Below are 21,005 nucleotides of genomic sequence, written 5' to 3' on the forward strand. Positions count from 1 at the left end.
AGAATTTTTCTCAAATATTTGTCCCTAGTTTTCTATGCTGTATATATATGAGAAGATGGCATGTTCTTTAACAGAAAGTTTTATGCCAGTTCTGTATAAAGACTACATTTTTAATGTGAAGAATAGCTCTGGATAAAAATCTGTTGTTGATTTATTCCGTTGTCTTGTTTTTGGCTCCTATCTCTGACTAGAGCAATAGCTTTGTTTGGTATTATTTTGTTCTATTTTAAAACTAGACCTGTGGTGCTAGTGTTCTCTAATTCTTTTTTCTGCTTTATAAGTTTAAGAGTTGATTATGACCAACATATAAAATGTATTCTGACTCTATTAAGCTTTCAATTCAAAATTTTTTTCATCATTTTTGTAAACTAATGAAAAGAAATCATAATAACAGATTTTCAGACTCAGTAGGGAGTTTAATTTTTGTCTTTTTAAGTAATTTATTCATCAGTTGGAGCCCTTTCTGTAAAGAATCTTGATTGAAAGACTGCTTATTTTCTTAGCTGGAATCCAGCAAGTGAAATACGTATCTTAGGGAAAAGTGGGAACAACAAGAGTGATTAATTTTAGGAAAACTCTTGGTAAGAAAAGTGATCAAAGCACATACATTGAAACTGTGACTCTTCCATAAGCCAGAGGTTTATTGTTGATAATCTAGGTAGGAACAAGAAGGCAAACTATTCTTTCCAATAATGCTGGCAATATTCAACTAGATTCTCTAACTTTCATTTATTTTGTTTTGTAGGTGTCATCTGCAAACTTGACAAGCGTGCCCTCCATTACCATTGATAAAGATGTTAAACAGGAGAGGTCTCAATACAGACCCCTTCACCGGTTAACAGCAGCCAGGTAAGAGTCTGAGCCACAAACCACAACCCTCTGAGCCCAGTCATCCAACTAGCTTTTACCCTTCTAGTTGTCCACCCAGGAAGATGGTAATATCCTAACTTAGATACAGGAATTCTGTGGGAGACAGTGTTGAAAACCTCGCTAAACTTGAGGTAAATGACATTCACTGCTCCCTCCTTACCCACAAATTCACTCATTTTGTCATAAGACAAAGAGGTTGATTAGATTTGACTAACCCTTTGCAGATCCATGCTGACTGTTCCTCATCACCACTCCAGTCATGCACCCAGAAGTGTGTTCCCAGAGGTCCCATGATGTTTCCAGGGACTGAAGTCAGGCTGACTGGCCTATAGTTCCCTGGGCTGATTTTTCCATACATTTTTCCTAAATCAGATTATCAGGTATCTAACTGACAGTGAAATATGTGGGCAAATCTACTTGTTGATGTTTCATTTTTAATAGGGGAAAATTAAAAAGAACTCATGATACTCTGGTATCTAGAATGTATATCAGAAAATGATTTTGCTTTCAGTCTGCTCTCCAGGGCAAGGTATGGCAGTTGTGGGTGATTTGACTGACTTGTGAAGGGAATATTTCCTCCATTAGTTTTACCTATGGGATATACAATCACTTGCTTGGATTTGATGAGGTGCTTCTGTGCTTTGGCTTCATTCATTAGAGTCGAACAAATGAGTTGAGGGTAATATCAAGATATTGAAGGAAGGTGTCTGACTCTGTGGAATAAAAATGTTCCTCGAGCACTAGGATTTGTAAGAATTTTCAGAAACAAATACTTTTAATGAAGAAAGTGGATTGATTCTTAATTCAGTTGCTGACCTATATGGTTTGTTAACTTGCATTGCTACAGTGATAGTCCACACAGGGAATTTTACTGAAAGTATTATTAATCCATGCTAGAACCAAGGTCTTTTAAGGGAAATCTTGGGAAGGATTACATTATTTCTTGGTTTGTCTTGTGTGAATTTATGCAAACTGGAATCAAAATAAATAGCTATCTCATAGGAATGTGTTAATGAGAGGGCATAGAAATATTCCTTCTGTTATTTAAAATGCAGTCAGTTTCTTATTGCTCAGTTAAGTTCAGAACCTTTGTATGAAGGGGATGACATGTGGACCAATATTTATTTTTAGTTGCAGTCATTTGTGGTGGCTTGGTCAGCCTGTGAATCAGTTACTGAGAAGAGCTAAAAGATGCCTTAGTACCCTGTATTTTAAGACTCCAGTACCCTGTATTTTAAGAATCCAGTCTTTTGTATCCAAGCATTGTGATCATGGTTTGAGAACTGACTGTGTTAAAATGACAAACCCCATAAATAATAAATAGCTTTTAACTAACTCATCCTGGAAATCACTTTAGTTCTACTGACGATGTGTCTTCTAAACCACAGCACAGCTTCTTTTGCCTTAGCTATGTTGTTCTTTCTGTACTTAACTGGAGAAGTAAACCTTAGATGGTAAAACACACATTGAGAGAAAATAAGCTCAGTAAGATGATGGTTTTCTGGATAGTTATTTCTCACAGTTGAACTGTGCTTTGTGATACTGCTAATTTCTCTGGTATCTGTTTCAGAAGAGGAACAAGCTTGCACACTGCATTTCAAATGGCAAATAACTTTATTTCAACTCTCTGTGGGCTCGTGAGCCTTAAGACCTGCTTATTTTAAAATTCCTCCTGAGCTTTCATTGCCATATGCTGCAGTGATGGCTTTTGACCTGAAGTAACCTTACCAGAAATTATGGCAAATGTGTCAGTGATTATGAACAAGAAATGCAAGAATGGAATGCTAGAGCTAAGTTATTTCAGACTTTCATTGTCTTGAACTTCTACTTGAGAATAATTTGAGTCACTGGTGCATAATTAATTGAAATTGTTATTTCTGATATATGTGTATACATATACATATATATATATATAAAAACTGATTTGTGAGATAGCAGAGAAATGAAAATGATTGCCATTTGGGTGACTGATGTGGGACAACTGAAACATCCTTGGCTACCATATGAAGAAGTAACACAGTGTCATGATAACGATTCTATGAGAATTAACCGTCAGAGCTCTGGCTTCTGATTCCAAAGCTATCACAGGCACAAAGGATCAGATTACAGTTAAGTTATGTTGATATCAACTAGGATTAATCCTTTAACACAATCCAAAACACATGCAACTAATATGCTGCTTAGGGCAGAGATGTCAATGCTTTGTTCTTGATTTTGCTCTTATATTTGGGTAAGGGATAAATTTTAAAACGTGTGCTGCAGGACACAATCTGATCTCAGTTATGCTCGTGTAAAACTGGAAAAAGTCATCTTTGTGTGAAGAGTTACTTAGATTTTTATATTGCTGTGAGAGTAGAATTTTACCCTTAGTCTCTAAAGCATTCTTGCTGAACACTGGAAAGTATTAAATAGAATAAGTAGGTCACACAAGTGGGATGATACTGCCCCTTATCTTTAAACAATATTCTAATTTGACTGCAGCACAACGAAAAGAAATTAATACTGTATGTGCTCCCTTGTGAGCTGTCAGAAAGATAAAACTGAATATTCTCTAAATCAGCTTTTCCATGGACAACTGCTTCATCATCATTAGTATGTATATCCCTATTAATATCTAGGCCACCCAGTTATGAGACCCTAGACTGAAGCTTTCCATAATTTACCACTACTCCCATCACTTTCAGCAGGATTGTGTGCATGACCTATCACAGAATGAATTCTTGAAATATTTCTCTAAATCTTCTCAAAGTGATCTTTTTCAATAAGGGCTAAGAATAAATGTGTCCCTCTGTTTGGACAGCTGCATTTATACATAGTATGATGATCCTTGCCAACTCTTTTACTTACCCTAGATATGCATGAGAGGATTGGTCACTGTAAGGTCTATGGGAATTTGGAATTAAGGCAGCTGGGCAGATGAGGACAGAAACATAAACCTTCTAAAGCAAAATCTAAGACTTAGGTTCAGATTATAGATAAATGCTTCTAAATTCTGTAATTGCCCTGTTTATAAAGGTATTCCATTTTCAGGCAGTCTGGAAAATTTTGAAGCGGTTTACAGACCACTCGCAAATGATCCCTTCATCTAATTGAAAAACGTAGCTCAGGACCAGATGTTCACTCATAAGTAGAAAGTAGTATAAATAGGAGTGGGATGGAGATGAGTTTATGCAGGATTTGCAGGGCAAGGTTAGGCGAAAGCAATCTATAGATGATGTCAGACTGCAATTGGGCACTAGTTAGTTATTCAGAGAATAACTTAAACTGCAGTAGAGGCTGTGCTGGTTTGAGTGATTGCCTGCAGTGACAGCAATTATGAATGGCATGAACAATGCAACTGGATTTTAGGATATAAATTTCTGGGATGGGATTGGCCTAATGAGATTGAGGATTTCTATTGCGTTAAAAATGCCAAGTGATTTCTTTTATCTCACAAGTTTCTGGAAGTCTATATCCAGAGTAAAAAGAAATGCTATGCCCTGGTCTTAATAATTAGATTATTAACTACAACTCTGTAAAAGAAATTAAAGGAAAATGAAGGAAACTAAATGAAAATCAGCCAAGCAGTAAACACTGCTTATTAAGAAACAATTTCTGTATATGCATCTCTGAAGAGATTTTGATGAAGATGATATTTTAAGAGTCTTTTTCGGTGAGAAAATTCTTCCGTAGGTGAAGTAGAACCAAATTATGTTTTTCCTCGAAGCAGCGGAATGTCCTGGTTCTATGTAACTGTCTTAATCAATAAACCAGCTTTATCTAAGAAATGGTGAAACCTGTTTTTGTTCCCTTTTCTAATGTAAAATGTTCGTTAATGGGCACGTGATCCTAACCCTAAGTCTTTTAAAACCAAGGAAGCTCATAAATTTGGTTTCTTCAGTCCTCAAGTTTCTAGAGTCATCAAGAAACTAGTCATGAAATTTTTTTAATAATAAAATATATGTATTTCATAAATGTATATCACAACAACCGCTATCTGTTTTCGTGGCAGCTATCCCCATGTAAACACAGTTGTTTGCTTGCTGCCTGGGATAGCACAAGGAAATAGCGACTTAGTAAGTGTTTCATTTCTGTGTATTGGTAGACTTCACCCTGTGCACTTTGGATATTTTGAGCTCTGTGGATGACTTCCAGGAGGGGAAAAAAAGATCCCACTGTCATTAGGCCTAAATTAAATATGCCGAGATCTAACCCTTGATGGAAGTATTTTTAAAAGTCTTTGAATTGTAAAAGGATATAAATCATGCTTCGTATAGATTATTGCAAACTCACGTCTTCCTCAAATATACTTTTTGATTCGATTAGGTGGCTTGAAGGTCTTTGTGCCTTTTCCGGTTAGGTGCTGTCGTCCTGTGTTAAGCAGCTTGTTCTAAAGAACAGTTATTCTTAAGTAAGCATGTTCTGCTTCATATGATGAGTCTAATACATTCATTAGACAGAGTGTTCTGTTACTGAGTCACACTGGAAGAAAATGTGCAGATGGTTAATACAGAAATCTTAATTGTTAAAGTACTGAGAAACATGAAATCAAAAGGCTGTAACATTAGTTTGTCAAATAATTCTGTTTTCAGCCCAGCCTCAACTGCAAATACAGACTCCTTTTCAAGTTATGGGATGGTATATTGATTTGTAGCGAGCACATTTCATTTAAGACACAAAGATCACCTTTTTATTCTGAAAGAGCCCAGAGTCCAGTTCTACTCTTTTTTTTTTTTTCCACACATGTTGCTCTCTGTTTTGAGTGATTCCTCCTCACAGTATGGATATGTAATCACATTATAAATCTGGAGCCTCAGTGTCTCATCTGCACACACTTCTCTAATGATTAGTCTTTTCTGTTTTTTTTCATTTTACTGTGTTTTTCTACAAAAGTGTCCCCATCATATGATTCCTTTCAGTTTCTCTTGCAGCTACTTCTGTTAGTACGCTGATGTTTGTTCTCTCCCCAGCCCAGCTCAAGAATGAGACACTTCCTGTGGGAAGGTGAGGATATAAATACAACAGCTGTGAACTGAGCGTCAAATGAAATTAGATTAGTTTAAGACTGAGAGATACAGCAAGAGTCAACTTCCTTGCAGGTGTCTTTCACAACTGAGAGAACAACAGGTTTCTCAGAAGTTTGTACCAAGACTTTAGAGTTGCAGTGCATCGGGGCTGGGTCTTGGACTCTTGATACGTAGGCAGCTGAACCCTGGAGGGAAGGTTATAAAGTGGGCTATAGAGAAAAAGAGTTACAAGAAGGACTGTATTGTTCCTAGGTAGCTCTTCCATCTTTCGCATCATCCTTATGGGCTATAAAAGTAGTTGAGCAATTTCAAAAACATTACTGTCAATTGAAAACCCATAACTTATCTCCCTGTAAATGCTAAGTAGTAGAACTGACAAAGTTTATTTTTAAAGATTCCATCATATTTTTTAATGATGTGTGTGGTAACTTAGGATATTCATATATTACAGCTGATTGAGTTTTCCACCTATTTATAAACTCTCATTGTGTGTGATACCTTGCATGTCTGTTGAAGTGATTTTTTTTCTGAATCATTAGAAATGCATGGTATTTTCATAATGAAAACAGTACATTGTGTCAGAAAGAAAACAATGACGAAGAAAATTATATTTAGAAATAACTACTAAGTAAACCAAGCTCTAATATATGTTGTATCTGCAGTAATTCCAAACACAATAGCAGTTACAAAACTAATATAGTTATGGCATTTGCACATAAATTATGTGTATTATCAGTGAGGAGCTTGCCTAATTACGCGTTTTTCCATATATTATGTATTTTCTTACGGTTTGTGACATAAATGCATGATCTTTACTGGTTAATATTAAGCCACATCAACGTTGGTAAGTGTTTTTGAAACACTGAAGAGTGTTCTGGCGCCAAGAGGCTATTCAGATATCCGCGTATACATAGGCATTGCTTGCTTGCCACCTTGAAAAATATATCCAAAATGAGCTTTCTGAATGCACTGAGGGATGAAATTATTGGTAAAATTTGTCTCATTCCTAACTCCACATATATAGAGGTATCAGACTATGAGCCTACACAAGATCAAGGGGGCAAAAAAGCCTACAAATGGAGATAACTGAAGAAGGGAAAACTCAGGAACAGAGAAAGTTAGTTTGCCCTTTCAAATTCACTTGCTTCTAGGGAAATGCAGATAAAGTTGGCACAGAAGGGTACGTGTAAAATGTCTGGGTGAATAGAGTGAATTTAAACCATTGGCATGAACCGATTGTCATGGTGATATTTTTTGAGAAGCTGATGCCTTCAGATCCCAAACGACTAACTCCATTGAATTATCCCCTTGATGTAACTGAGGGCTGAATTTCATTCTAACTGCTTGCTGGCTAAACCAGGAGCCCTTTCTTATTCTGAACAGTCTGCCTGTCCTCAAAGAAGTTAATGCTGTTTTCATCCACTAGAAAGATTTATTTTGTGTTCCATGGGTTTTATGTCACTGTGAAAGATTGGGCAGGATCAGACCCACAGAAATTACTGATCCATTAAATGTATGTACTTGTTTTGTCAACGCGGTACCCAGTGACAGCCTTGCAAATATTACTTCCATTCAAATTTTCCACTCCCTAGGTAGTTCATTTGATAGTAGATACAGTGAGTGTGAAGCCTTCAATTAATATTTTTTTTGAGTTAAGAAGTTTATTCCTTCATTTTTCAAGGCATATTTTAAAATACAATATTCTGTATCTTTTCCTGAGGCTACCAAAAGAAAAGCATAATCTCTCAGACTCAATAATCATCTACTTCCTCAGTCCTGGGAGTGTTTGAGAGCACACATTTTATCTTTTTATTTAAAGGATGAATGGAAAAGGACAGGAGTTTCATACCTGATTTTTAATTTAAAGATTTTTACTAACTTTGCACAGCAGAGGTAAGCAAGCTACATCACTTTTGCGAATCAGCAGCATAAACCTTTTACAGTGGAATAACTGTTGGCATTTTGCTATTGAAAAGGTAGAACTGTAACTTGCATTTACATGTTCACTTATGCTATTGTGGTATCACTGCTCTTTTCATGTTGTTAAAATGAGGTTGCAGCACACCACACGTACGTTCACCTGCATGTTTCTCAGCTTCCCATGGATGATGGGATGACATGATTCCTCTGAGCCCACATGAGCTTTTCAACCTGTGTTTCTTTTTTGTTGCTGTTGGTTGAATCTAAGCTACCACTCAACTTTGTGAATTGCCATTCGTTATGGTTTAAATGCCTGTAAGTTGAAAAGACTGAAAAAACACGGTATCTAAGAATCAAGTAGGAAAGAAGAAATAAGATTTGACCAAATAAACACAAGTTTCACAGAAAACACAATACTGATGTAAATATATGCAGCTTTAGTGAAACTGTACAAGACCATACCACAAACAGTCCCCCCCCCACCTTCTTCTGAGTTCTTCCCTGCATGCAAAATCTGTTCTGTAAAACTCAAGAACTTAAGCCTGAAGATACTTATGTGCAGCAGGCATGTAAACATGACTGTTAATACTTACATTTTTGTTAGAGGAAGATAAAATTGTGTTTCTTTGTGAATAACCCTAAGGTCTATTTTTGTATTTATCCATCTAGCTCGGGCACAGGGAGAGCAAAATGCTGACATAAGATATAATATTTATTTACTATTTCTGCATCTTAGTGTACTTCCTAGCAGTGATATAAAACTAATGTTAGTGTTATCAGGATTTGCAGATATATTTTGGAATACGTAAATAACTTGCAGCTATTTACAATTGCTATTTGACTCAAGAATGATGGTAGGCCTGATACTAGCTTTTCAAACAGATATGAAAATTTCATGGAGTCAGGCACGAAGGTGTTTTTCCCAGTTGGTGCCAAGAAGAATTTATTTTAAAAGCAAAAAAAGAAAAAGGGAATGGATTTTAGAAAAGCCAGTGAAGTTAAAAGAAAAAATTCTGAAGAAGTGACTGCATTCAATAATATTCTAGGCTACACTGAACTTTTCACTTATGGCAGAAGAACAGCTGAAAGCTTTAAAAAAAGAGGGGAAAAGAAAAAAAACTTGGGGCTCGAGACCACAAATGATCCATGAATTTTGAAATGTTATGAGTGGCTGAGAGTTTCGTATGGTATTGACATAAGTTTGGAATCTTACTAGAAGATCTATGGTTGTGGTTCTCTTCAAAGGCATGAAAAATTCTGTTTTATCCAAAGTGGGAGACAAGTTTTAGAAAGGCAACACAATAAATTAACACTTTAATATCAACTATTTAAATTTATTAAAAATACGTAGTGCACCTCAACATCCCCCTAAGTAGATTTGTATTTTTGAGTCCCTGCAGATCTCGGCTAAGTCAGTGTAGTTGCTTTTTATAGATCCTGTTGTTTGTTTTGTGGGACCTCTTGTATATTTGTATATTGAAATAGTACCATCGAAGTCAAATAAGCGTATCAGGCAAAATCATGACATTGTTTTGTATTCTGCTTATTGTAGTAGCTATTATTAGAATCTGATCTCTAATTAGATGAATGAGATGATCAGAAGAAAAATTAATGATCCAAGGCTAGTTCTGCTATTTTGTCAATTCCTCCTTTAGCTCAATATGCTGATTCTGAGACTGTTTTGTTACTTGACAGGGGCCTTCTGAAATGTCTTGAGAATAATGTTTATAAAAGATTGAGTATTAATATAATCAATTCAACTTTAATCAAGGTATTTTCCTTGATCAAGGATTATAATCAAGTATTTTAATCAAGGTGTTTTGGAGGGTTCTCTCTTTTTTAATATGTAATCCCATTTAGGACTTAGTCTAAAGCAGATAGAAGTGAAAAGGAATTTAATTAGTCCAGAGTTTTAGTTGATTTCTATAAGAAAACACCAAGATTTTTCACAGGTGCTTTTTCCCCTTTGGAGGGCAACTCTCACTCAGTCCAAGAATCACGAGCGAGTGCTGGTGTCCACTAGATCTTGTGTGCTTCTGTTCTGTGCTATAGGTAAGTGATTGTCATCCTGCATAAATGAGATCCATATGATAAGCCTCAAGTCTTTCAGGAATTAATGATAAGCTTCTGTGGCTTGCAACTTCAGGAGCAGATAACCAAATATTTGCATGAAAAATACTTAGATTTATTTAATCAAAAATGAAAATTACTTTTATGAAGACTACAATTTTGTAAGATGGTGTAATAAATGCTTAGCTGTGAATTAAGAAGGTTTTTGTAGTCCTGGCCTATCTGGAACTCTGCTGTGAACATGCTGAATTGTAATAGCAAAGTGTGGCCGTGGACATGCCATGAGACTATTGGGATGACGGTTAGCTTTCTCTTTGAGATGAAAGATCTCTAGTAGCAGGAGAAATAGATTTTGAAGAGATTAAATAAATGGTGATTTTTTCAGTTTTTCTTGCATAGCATTAATAGAACAATTCTTAGTGTGAGAAAAAGAGGCAAGCAAAGTTCCAGTGAATGATTGATGCTACAGTGTTGATAATAAACATTTATTTCTGTTTAATCTTTTCAGCAAATGTATGAGTCCATGCTTAAGCTGATTTCAAAACTATTTCCAGAATATGCACATTTGTCTCTTGCCAACTTATCTTGATTCCTTCAATCCCTTTTATAATACTGAGTGACGTATAAATATAGAGACAATGATCAGTTAAATATCTTTAATTTTGTCCTTCCAAACGGTTGCACAAATATTTAATATTTTTTTTTAATAGGAAATGTGGTATGGCTGCACAGCAAACATCATCTGTACACTACATTTTCTAACAAAATGAGACCCTAAGTAGTTCTTGTAGTTACAACACCTCTTTGTTGTGGTAGAAACATGATAATGAAGAGAAGTCAGAAGTCCGCTCTTGAGAAAGCTTTCTTCTCTTCTTAATGCATTGTTTTTGTTTCTAAACTTAGTTTCTGTATACATTTTTATTTATATCCCCTGTTTAGACATGTATAGCTTGTTCTGTTGCTGTAAGGTAATATACTAGCTTACACCTGTGTAATTAATTATACTGTGTAAAAGTTAGTATTAGTCATTTGTATTAAAAAAGTCTCTTTACACTGACACACTTACAAACTTATATACTAGAAAGGTAATTGTTCTTATTACTCTTTTGACAGGAAATATTTGACTTTCCCAATATTAAATCATTATATGGTTGGTTTATGTCAAAGCTCTGTGTACTGTTATGTGTGTTACCAAAGTTAAACGTTGAACTAAATCTTGAAAAAGCATTCTGAATTATTGCAAAATGTTGCAATAGCACAGTCTTGGTATAAATATCAAATACCTTACTATAATTAAAATAGTGGCAATATCTTTACAAATCTTACAAAAAATGAAATTTTCTAACTTAACAGATTTAAAAAATATAAAGACAACCAAAAATGTATTCTTACTGTTAACACACTCAATTTACTTATGACAGCGAAACACAGCAGAGAGTTCACAACACTAATTTTTGTTTCCCAAGAATCTAATGTTTTTAAAGATATCCGAAAATAGTGTTAGAGGTGCTTAGTGATGTTTTTAATTAAAGTTTTTCCCGTATCTTAGCCTTTTTATTTAGTGAATGCTAACTGTTGAATGGTAAGTGATAGCTAAAAAACATACTTCCTTTGATTAATTAATAAAGAAGTCCAAATCAATTTGTCATTTAGTTTGCTTGCAGTCAGATCCTGAAAGGAAACTGGTAATGGTATTAGGTGAACATGGAGGAGATAGAACTGAGTTTGCCTGAGCTGGAAGACCTGATAAGGAATTTAGTTTATAGCTCACAAAAGGCATTTGTTTGGCAGCGGCAGTCCAGCTTGCTTTTTCATTGAGGACTTGAAGGTGAGGGTCTAATACATGGGGGAAAAGGTATGTGCACAACTGAGTGGAATTTTATGGTAGCAGAGCAGAAACAGCACTTTGAGGTAAGAGCTTTCCAGAAGTGCTTTAGGAAAGACTGCTTGTTCTGCTGGTGTAGAGGCAAAGAGTCTAGGTACGTTTTAGGTCCCTTCTGTGCTTCCTTTGCTTTCACAAGCACGCAGTCTACCTCAGAAATGACTGCTGGGACTTACCTCACAATTTTTGAATCCCTTAGATTTGCAAGACTAGCAAGTTAGTATTGCCACAACTGAACTTCTGGAACTTGAAGGTGACTGAGAGTACCTCACTAGTTTAGCAGCATCTGTGAGCCTTTTCTTATTTATAGCTTTCAAGCATAGAGAAGCAAAATTGCTAATATATGCTCTCAGGTGTGCTACGTTGCTTCTCTTTTTGAGTAGTGTTCTTCTAGGAAGAGAGGCTGGGAAAAAAGAAAGATTTCGGGGATGAGAAAAAAGGAAGTAATTAAATTTTTTTATTTGGCCATGGAAAGAGCGCTTCTGTATGGCTCTCTCTGCCCAGCTTCTTACAAATAGCTTTTCATAGGCTGGACAGTCTGTTGGAGGAGACTGGACAGGCAAAGAGAGGTGATGGGGAGTACTGTTTGGGATCAGTTTCCATAGCTATGAAGTCATAAGGTGAAGCAGACCTTTATGTGTTCAACCTGCTAGATCAAAAACCTTAAGGAACTGGTGGAAGGGGTAGAGGATATCTACAAGTATCTGTGGATCAGCTGAAAAAAGACAAAAGTATAAAGGGAATGGATGTCACAAATCCAGAGCTGACACTGGGAAAACAGGAACTTGACGTGAGTGCCCTTTGCTTCTGTACAATATGCACTTATGTTAAGACACTGATATATTTGAGCCAGTCTCTTATTTGATCTCTTGATTTTCCTCTGCTCCTAGTTTTTTTTCCTCTTCCTCCGTTTATGTAATACACAACCAACAATGAGGAATTCTACTTTCAGACCTCTTCTAGAAGTACTGAGTTTTCCTTGTACATTTTTATAACTCCCAATGACCTCTAAAAGCTGTCATTTGACTGATACTGCCCACCGCTAGCCAGACAGCCAATGTGATTATGTGTCCTGGCTGACAGTGAAATGGATTTCTTTTGAAAACATGACAAACCACCACTCTTTAAAACCCGCCACAAGGTAGATTTTGTTATTGTTGCCTTGGTTAATTTAATACCATGTTTAAGTTAGCCACCATCCTTTGAAAAAGCAGGTAGGTTTCTTCACAAATAATTTAAAAATGTCTTTATTTCCCATGACCTGAAATAAGGCTAGCAGAAACCATCAAATTCATTAAACAAAAACGCTCTCTATTGAATCTACATGAGAATGTCAATAAATCTTCATTTTCTGGTATAATAATCTGATTCCTAAGTGAATAATCATTTGTCCTTTGCTCTTATGGTTTAGCACAGCTAAGAAATTGGATTATTGGTGAGGAAAGATAAGATAATGTAATTTCCCTTAAAATAAAAACAGAACTGTTTAGGACATATTCAGTAAGTGACATTATGTAATGACTGATTTTTAGGAATGAAAGTTGATACTTTTTGCAGTGTGTTGGTCATGTAATGCCACTTTTTTGGTGGGTAGATCATACTATTGACAAAAACTGTGCTAAATGGACTGAATTAAGCAATGTTATTCCCAGATGTTACATATTCTGAATGGCCTAGGGTCAGTTCTTTATAATTAGTGGTAGTGATTAGAATGTATTTTGCATAACTTTGCATTGTTCCTTAATATTTCCTTTTATATTTTCTTGTGGTAAAAAAAAAAAAAATCATGCTCATTTGGCTAAACAAATGTCCATAAAAGACTTGTATAGAAACTTACACAGACTTATACAAACGAGTCTAATATTGTGAGGCTAGAGGATGCTAAAATGTTAATTGCTAATAAACCTGGAACAGTAGAAGACACTTAGTGTTAATTGCTAATAAACCTGGAACAGTAGAAGACACTTAGCTCTGAATAGTATATTTTCTCTTTATAATAATAAAATATTACTGAGAGAAGCAAATCCTTTACGTTCAGGAAGTTTGTAAGGCAGACAGTTAACTGTGGTTTGGAGAATTTGGCTTGGCTCCTGTGATGCCTTATTGTTGCTAAGTTCTGTGTGGGCAGTCTCTCAGACTTGGATGCCCCACCTGTACCACACGTGAAAAAAAGTACTTTCTGTAGCAGGTTGTTAGCTTATTAACTGACTTAGACTAACGTCCATGTTGTATTTTTCACGTAAAAATTGCCTTGTACTATAAAACTGCCTTCTCTTCACAGCCTTCTCAAAAATTTGCTTGCAATCAGAGATTATATAAATACTCTAACAAAGCAATTACATGCTCAGTAAGATTGGAGCATCCTTATCTTGGATTTTAGTGGTGTCCATAACCAGTCAAGCAGGGGGAAGAATGTACCCAGAGGAGTATCTAGGTACTTGGTGTATCTGGGTATCTTGATGTCATGAAGTGCATATGTATGATAGCTTGTTCTGTAGAGACTTACATTTGAGACAGTCAAAGTAAACTGACTAATAAGAACCACTCATCTCTGAATATTGATCCATATGATTTGAAATAAGTCCCCTTAGCTAGATGAATGAGCGGAATAAGTTGGAAGGAGAAACATTAGAGATTTTTCAGCCCAGGTGAGAAATGTAAGGGCTTAGTTTTTTTTGGTTGGTTTTCTCCTCTGAGAAAATTTCATATTTTCTGTTTATAATGATTTTTTGAGAGTTTTGTGCTTTATGGTGGAGGGGTTGATGGATCCTATGTGAAACTGTCCTTACCAGTTAATGTTTTATTTTACTGTTGAGCACGTGCAATTCCCACTGAATTGCACTTTCTTGTCTGCTGATTGCCATGTTCTACTGCTGAGTTGTGGACGCAGGGTATACATTGATAACTTGCAGCTCACCAAAGAGCTATATTGTCTTTTTCATTGTCTTTTCTAACTTGCATTCTGTTAAAGTGACGGAACTGCATTTTTTCTGCTGTTTGAAAAAAGAATCATAACTTTCCTCAACTGCAGAAATTAACAAAAAAACCCACGTTGACTGTATGTAGCTGTTAATGTAGAAAACTAAGTAACTTTTCCCATTTCCCATGCAGAGAATTTAGGTACGTTTTGTTTTTCTAAGGCAGAAAAATTAAATGGGAATTTTACATGAAAGGAAGTCGACACATCAAACCTTATTATTAGTTGGCTGTTAATTTACTGCTGATCTGATACTAATAAAAAAACAGGTGTCCTTTTCAACATATGTAAGGTTGGGATTTTTCTTTAAAGAGGGACTGAGAATCTCAAAGTAACTGTTCTAGCTTGATAGTGAATCAAGCTAGAAGAGTAGGTTTGCTGCAAATTAAAAGCAAACAAAACTTCCACTTACCTCTCAAAATGTTACAACCTGTATCTATATCTTAGAATTCAGTGTAATGTTTTTGCAAATTAAAATGATGAGCTGAAGGTAAAGGGAAGTAAGAAGGCTAATCTGTAATACACATTTCTGTTTCTTCTTTCATAACCCTTTTTTTTATAGGACTACTTGTGTGTCAAAAGTGAATCTTGAATGGCTAGCTATTAGCCTTTGAAAAACTGCAGTCATTGATATGTCATATTACTCATTTATAAAAATGAAGAGTTTTTAATTTGAAAAATTGCAGATGACTTCCTAGTAGTTACAAAATGAATCTTAATGTTCTTATTGTTGGAATCAGCAGCATCGCTTTTGATGCATATCGTTAATAGCGAAAGTCTTATTCCAGTTATTAGAACGCTCTTGCATATTCTGTACTGATCGTTTTTGAATTTTTACAGTTTGTTTCTTGCATTACTCCCCAGTGACGTTACATGTGTAGATTTTTCTCCAGCTATGTGTAACAGAATAATAATATTAAAAACTAATAACTTCCTTGGATTGCACTGTAGAATAAAAAAAGAAAAACAGCTTTAAACCTTTAGTATAATGAAACATTATATTGAGGCTTTAATATTCTTTTGCTTATGCTACAGTTATTGCTTTCATTAAAGTTTTAATTTCCAGAGATATTACTTTGATAAAATTAAGTAAACATCTCTTGTTAGTATCTATATAGACACTGAAAATTATTTGCCTTTTCCCCTTCATTTATTGACATGTACTTTCCATTATGATTACTTCTCCTAATATGCACACATAATGTAGCAAGACTGAATTAAAATAATTCATCTGTATAATCAATGAAAAGTATGTGGGGAGGAAGATCATAATCTTCAAAATTAAGCACTACAACAAAAGAACAGCAGGTTAGAGCTTTATTTTTTTCCACAGTAAAGCTTGTTTCATTCCACTGATATCACAAGTACAAACTATTAAAATAGGTTTATTGGGGGAGAATGCTTACCTGTTACAAATTGCTCTATGCTTTTAGAGAGTCCTGTAATTTACTAATTACTACGATTACTTTGTAAGATAGCTGTGATCTTTTAGCCTAAGGGATGCAGATGGGATCACTGAAATCAGAAGAGATTGGATCCAACCAGTGGGGTGTTAACATCAATGGAGGGACCTGCCAGAAACACAGAGTAATTCAGAGGAGGAAGCTGCCTCCCTAATACTTGTTTTGAATAGTAACCTCAACCACAGTAGTTAACCGTCAATATGCATCCAGATATATTATTTCAGTTTGTTTTAAATCAACCAGTTAAAGTAGTGTTACCTGCATGTGTGTGCCTGTGTATATGTATTGATAGACAGGTGAACATACACATACTCATGATGTAAATTTTCATGCTCAGATTGCCGGATACAGGATAGGAATTGCAAATGGGCTGTATCCTAGAGAAGGAACGTACACGTGGACATGTGTACAGGTATTAGATCTATGAAACAAACATTGATTGCCTGGAAAGGATGAGGGAGGCATTAGAAGCTCTCTGTGAAGGCTCTTTGTTACAGCCCTGGGACGTGTAGTCTTGGAAGGCTGAATGCCGTGATCTTTTCTCATCTTTTTTAATGCTAATTCTCTATTTGTTTAGGTTTACTTTGCACTTGAGCAGTTTTCTAGCAGTTCTAGATTGAATATTTCCACTGTGATAAGTTGGATTTTTTTTCTGCGTTTAGCTACCGCAGCACTCTTTTATACCTTCATCTGAAATAGCTTTTGCTATCTGTTGGCCTTTTGGTCAGCAGTGTTAATTTTCCTATTTGGAAGCATAAAATTTCCCAAAATATAAGGGTCATTGGAAAATGAAGCCTGTCTTTCTAGTTTTAGTTGTTTCTGTGTAAGTAGGAAACTATTAAAAAAAAAAAAAAGTGTATGCCTGAATAAGACATCTGAAGCGGGAGACATGCACATTTCAATGAAATCAGGAATACTGGCATACACGTCTCTGCTATTGATTTCTTCTTGATTTCCTTTCTTAGATTTCTTCTTGATTTCCTTTCTTAGATTTTTCCAATTTTTAAAAATAAAGATTTTACAAACAGTTTTGAATGGACTAGTAGTATTGTAGAATAGAATAAAAAGAAGTATAATAGGTATTTTAATTTATGGTTCATTTCAGAACCATATATCTTTAAGTGATTCATCTCCTTCATTAGATCTGTTTAAGATTTTGTCTCGTTGACAAGATAAGGTGTAAAACTCCTGGAATCAACATTTCCCTTCTTTTCTTCCATCTGTCCCCAAAACCATCTGATAAACTGCCTGTTCTTTATTGAGAAGCCTTCATGAAAATAATGTTTTTTCTGTGTTTGTCTTTAAGTGAAAATAATTGGTCCAAAATTCTGTATTTTTCTTCTGTCCCAGTGCTATCACTTTGATACCAGCAGTTGCAGAAGTCTCAGTATTCTGAGCAAAGATTGTTCTGTCCTCCAGTAGTAGTTTCGGCATCTTTAACTTTCCACTGTTGTTATCAGTCTGCTGTGAACTTTTCAATTTCAGCTGAGGTCACTGTGGCCTGGATGACATTCAACTTAGTATGAACGTCGTCCGAATTCTTTTAATGTGTCTGACGTAGTTTGATAAACCACACAGGTCTTTGCATCTTGGCTATATAAAGGTAAACGCAGCTACATCTAGCTCATGGTTTGCAAGGGCTTGCAGAGAATTAACGAACTACTTCAGTTTTTCAGTTCACTTCTGCATTATATATAGCAATACTTATTCCTTGTAAGAGTTCTGACCAGCTTCTCTGGTAAAGCTGTGTGAAAATCTGTGGGTTGATTGGCATGGTCTTTTTTTAATTTTATCTGACATCAAACCTACTTATTTCAGTGAGGCACGTATCTGGGAATAAGTACATTTGGATGCGTTTACCCTTTTGCCATTAACTTCCTGTGTGATCATGGAGTAGTAGTATGTTTTACTGAGTCTCAGTTTTCCCATTAGTAATATGGTACACTTATCTTAGCTAGTGTTTCTTTTACAAAAATGGCAATTTTAACAAACCTTCATCAATTTATGAATCGCACTGAAGTTGTGTATGGCTGAAAATATTCTGCATACCTCAGAGTGCTGATAAAACGGAAAACTCCAAGAGCGCTTCTTTTATGTGAAATGACTTTGGTTCAACAAGGGTCTAGCGCTCAGTTATGGATTGTGGACGGGTCTTGCCCTAATCTGACTGTTTTGGCTTGCTTTCTCTAGGGGATTTTGCTGCAGCAGCAGTCTAGCGTATCTGTGGAGGAAGAGCTGTGCTTGGGTTGACCAAAAACCTGGGACAGTTATTGTATTCTGTGCAAGAAGTACTATGGAGAGGAAAATAATATAAATAGTAATTAAACTTCTTGCATTAAAGAAATACTTACATTATGATTTACATTCAGTGGAATTATCTGACATGTTATATATAACATGTTTGAACATGATTTTTAAAAAAGAAGAAATATTTTAACAGTCTCATATTGTGCATGCATAGGAAAATGCTGAACAGTACATTCCCAAAACCAATATGTTTTACCGAAATGTGCTCAGTTGATCTGTGGGTGGTCAAGCTGGCACGTGTGAGATTCGGAGGGTTCACATAATCTCAAATAGCAGTTTTAGTCCCCAATGAAAGATTTCTTTGTATAGTGTTGTTCTAGAAAGAGGTGAACGCAGTATTTATGAAGATGTTATGGAGCATATGAGCCAAAAGCATAACTGATATAATTCTGGTCACTCATTATGTACGCGTTTGATTTGGTTAATCTTTTTTGCCATAAACTTCCTGTTATTAGGATAACATTTCTTCTTAGAAATGAGAACACAACATTACTTTGTGTGCCCCTATGAGCTAATCTTTAAGGCATGTTGAAGTGTACTATGCTATCTCCATGCTTATCTTTATATGAAAATAATTACAGCATTGGTCCAAAAGCACATTGTTGTGGTACAAACTGGCTAGTGTTCAGAGCAGAACGTGTGTGCACCGTGAGGACACCTTAAGGTTATTTCACTTGCATTCTTTCATTTCTTTTTAATGAGGACTTAAGATAATATCATGTATGTAGAAGTGTAGCTGAAGGAATGAAGGTTGTGAGGAATTTAGTATTTGTAAAGGAATGAGTTGATGAGATAAAATATGTTGAGTTCCTTGCAAGGGGGCATAAGCGGATATATGATTTAATTTTTTTAAAATCATGTTGACAGTGAAGAACTAAAATAATTATGGTGTGATAAAGTTTAACATTTACCTTAGTTTCCTTTTTTTAAAACTTCGCTTTAAATTTAATGGTCATACCTGTTCCTTTTTGCAGAGAGAAAGACTGGCTTTCAGTGGCATGAGCGTTAGTGAGTTCAGAAAATCAGGAAAGTAGAGAAACTGAGCTAGTGAATCAGTCCTTACTTTTTCCTGGTGAGGTTTGCACTGCAGTCACAAAAGTGAGGGATAAATTATCTCTTTTGGAGATTCGTGCTGCCTGTCTACTGTTCTTGTAGCTAAGTTAAACTGAAACATCCTGCTTTAAACTAGTTGTCATATACTTAGTGCGTGGCCAGTGGCCGTCTTTGAGTGTAGAGGCACAAGAAGTCGGTTATCGAAGGAGCGGGACGTGCCCCTGCGACTGTTCTCGCTGGCGTGCCGTATTTCTGACCCGTGGAGAAAGAACCTCTCTTGAGCGTGCTTCTCACCTGCGTGACGACGGATGTGCCCTGGGAAGGGTGAGCGCAGCATCTGAGGCTCTGTCTGCTTTGATGCTGCGCAGCAGCTGGAAGCGTTCAGCAGTAGCATAAACAGTAGAAGCTGATGTTCCTGTGAGCATGTTTAATCTACAACAAAACTGTTTCTCTGATTATGTGTGATGCAGTTATTTGTACCTACATTAGCAACATCCACTTATCCGGTAGTTATGGTTACTGCGTCTCCTTAAATGTAGGAATTAATTTAGTTCGGAAAAAATACTCTCACCAGTTTATAGCATGTTGAAAAAAACTGACATATGATAAAACACCCTATATTAATCTCCTCACTTAAAAAGAGAGAAAGGGATTCAATACAAGCTGTACAGACAAGTACTCCCAAATACATGATTTTAGGGTGGATAGTATTCAAGAGAAATTACATGTTTGACTGATGTGTCTTTGACTGAGATGCGTAGAAATTTCTTCCTAAATTGGCTGGTTTATAAAGAAAACAAACTCAGATTTCCAAAGGATTCCATAAGACTATGAATCCATCTGCTGTTTGCAAGCTCTTTATACTTCAGCAAACTAGGTCGAAGTGCTTGCTGCTGTTACTGCCATTTAAAGGTGATTTACTTCAGTGTTATTCCTAGAGAGCTTTGGAGAAATTTGGCTCCGATCTCTGCAACGGTGATTCAATTTATGGCTTCTCAAATCATTGTCTGTTGTCTTTACCTCCCTGATTTGTTAAAATTCAGGATTCTAGCATGCAATGATTCTAAAAACAAATGTTAAATTTCAGCACTATAGAGGGGCAGGCTTAGTCTGACTGTGTTTTTTGAGCCATTTATATGGCAGACAGATTGCTGATGAACAAGAGCAGATGGAATATTAAGCAATTTCCTATTAATGCATAGCCTTCGTTCTGGCTGAGGTTATGAACATAGGTGTTTTCTATTGCTTTCACCTAGATTTGTTGTCCTTCCTGTCAAAGTCCAGCAGACCCACAGTAGGAAAAGCTGATGACTTCCCTTGCTATGCCTAAAATCATAACATAATATTCTAGGTACTCAAATAGCAACCGTACTTGCATCTTCAGTCAGAATAACCCCATGCCGTAAGTTTGGTCATTAGGAGAATAACCAAAACGAGGGAACTAGAGTGACTTTTGT

General features: G+C 35.9%; 1 long non-coding RNA gene across 1 annotated transcript in view; it reads left to right on the forward strand.

The window, feature by feature from the left end:
• Positions 1–21,005, forward strand: part of LOC138067985 (uncharacterized) — a 150,041-nt gene that overhangs the window by 57,097 nt on the left and 71,939 nt on the right. Inside the window, exon 2 of the long non-coding RNA XR_011142454.1 lies at positions 746–849. This is a non-coding gene — a long non-coding RNA (uncharacterized lncRNA). The remainder of the gene's footprint in view (positions 1–745; positions 850–21,005) is intronic.

This window comes from Struthio camelus, chromosome 8 (assembly GCF_040807025.1).
Source record: "Struthio camelus isolate bStrCam1 chromosome 8, bStrCam1.hap1, whole genome shotgun sequence".
In the NCBI taxonomy this organism is placed as follows: Eukaryota; Metazoa; Chordata; class Aves; order Struthioniformes; family Struthionidae; genus Struthio; species Struthio camelus.